The sequence below is a fragment of the Leopardus geoffroyi genome, chromosome B2, assembly GCF_018350155.1.
Source record: "Leopardus geoffroyi isolate Oge1 chromosome B2, O.geoffroyi_Oge1_pat1.0, whole genome shotgun sequence".
NCBI classification, from domain to species: domain Eukaryota; kingdom Metazoa; phylum Chordata; class Mammalia; order Carnivora; family Felidae; genus Leopardus; species Leopardus geoffroyi.
Window position 1 is genome coordinate 137,918,184 of NC_059332.1, and position 2,124 is coordinate 137,920,307.

Genomic DNA, 2,124 nt, shown 5'->3' on the forward strand with positions numbered 1-2,124 from the left:
GATGACCTTGAGAGCTAAAAGCTCTGGTGGCTTGTCTTAAGAGGGTCTCCACCCTTTCATGAGTTTTGCCTCCTGGGGCTCCACCAGATTTTCCTTGTGAAAATTGGAAGAAAACCCCCTGTACTTCCAGCAGGGGGAAGAAGAAAAGTAACCATCTTGGAATATGCCCAGAGCATTCTGTTTTCCTTAACAAAGGCATGTCCTCCGGGGAAACTATTTTACCAGAGCCTAACCAACATGGGGGAGGGGAAGTGCCCAAGCCTGGTACTTTCCAGCCTTCCTGTCTCACTTGAGGGGTAGGAAGAAGGAAAACAACTCTTGATTTCAGCTCAGGTCATGATCCCAGGGTCACAGGATCAAGCCCCATGTCGGGCTCTGTGCTGAGCATGGAGCCTGCTTAAGGTTCTCTTTCTCTCTCCTTCAGTCCCTCTCCCCAACTCACTCTCTCTCTATATATAAAACTAAAAAAATAAAAGTAAACAAAAAAAAAGATTTAAAAAATATGGTGTGGGTTTCTCCAGGTATATAAGGGTTCTTTAAGGATGCTCAGAAGAGTTTTATAGATTTTTTCAAATACATTTTATAATTAAACAGAGAATTCTCTAGTAAGACTTCATTCTATAAATCATATATAGTTATATAAATGTAGATAAATTACTATAGATTATAGATACATAGATATATCTACTTATATATTATATTTAGGTAAATATGAAAAGAATCATTTATTTGCATCTGTTTACAACTTATGTTGATTAGGTTTTTTTCTCTTACTTAAACTTTTGAAAATTTGACTCATATCTCCAAAAATTCTATTTTGTTATTTCTGCATCCATGATATCTTGGGTTTTTTGTTTGTGTTTGTTTCATTTTGTGTCTTCCTTTTCCTTTTTTAGTCAACATCTGTTATTTTCTGCCTTGCACCTCTCCCTTCTGAAAACACATTACTCCTTCATGTATCTTATAGAAAATTCTTCTTCTTTCACTGTAATTTCTTCATTCAAAGAGGAGATGTTACATTGCAACAGAACCCATACCACAGACGGTAGCTGATCAACCCAGAGTTATTGAAGAGGTGTCTGCAAAAATTTTCATTCTTGGCTTACTTTCTCTGACACTAGTGTCAATGAATTATGCAACATTTTTCCAGAATTATGTGCATATCAAATAGAAGTTATTTTTCCTGAAGAACATCAGAAAATGTACAGGGCATTTCTATGACTATAGGCAGCCCACAGTCCATAGTAAATGGGCTCAATTTGGAATTTTACAGATAAAAGATATTAACTAACCTTAAAAACTGCTCTAAAACTTTTGTATATAAAATCTTGGGCATGTATTTCAGTGAATTTGTTTTAGATGGTTTCTAGTCCAGACATCTTTCTTCCCAACTGGATTATACCTGCCTTGAATGAGGAATTAGAACACCACTGCACAAGGCTCTCAGTGGCTTTAAAAAAAATGACATACTTTCTTTGTTAAATTATAATTGTATTTTGAATTTGAATGCTTTAATATATTAAAAGGAATAATTTGCATTTTCTAAATGAAAGAATATTATGATATTCTCTGATGCATCACAATTCTCAATAGTTTAAAAAGATAAATAATTCATCATAACATTAAAAAAATAAGGTTAGAACTCAGAAAAAGAATTTTTAAAGTATAGCAGTAGTGTGTTTACTACTAAGTCAAGAACTTAAAGATAAGCTATTAAGAATATATGATCTGCAGCCAATTAAACTGTGCTCTTTCCCCATGGGGGCCCAGTGTGCAATGGCTGCAAACAGCAGCCTCCTTGGTAGTGTATGCAGTCTATTGATTGTCTGGGTTGCCCTAAGGGACCTTGGAAACAGCCCTTTCCAGTGGACATTGATGTTTGACCTCATGCTATCTCCAATCTAGGCTCCAGACAGGTACGTGAGGTGCCTTTGGAAAGCCCCATGACACAATGGCCAGGGTCCACACTAGCCAAGCATCGTGTCCATCTGTACCAAGTTGCAGAACAAGGAGCATGTGATTGACACCCTACACAGGGCCAAATTCAAGTTCCGTGGCCACCAGATGATCCACATTTCCAAGAAGTAGGGCTTTACTAAGTTTAATGCAAATGAATTTGAAGAC

The 2,124-nt window shown here is 36.7% G+C and overlaps 1 non-coding gene across 1 annotated transcript; it reads left to right on the forward strand.

The window, feature by feature from the left end:
• The first annotated feature begins 1,728 nt into the window (after positions 1-1,728).
• LOC123610054 lies at positions 1,729-1,858 on the forward strand. The gene has a single exon (XR_006718080.1). It is a non-coding gene; the product is annotated as a small nucleolar RNA SNORA70 (small nucleolar RNA).
• The last annotated feature ends 266 nt before the right edge of the window (positions 1,859-2,124 follow it).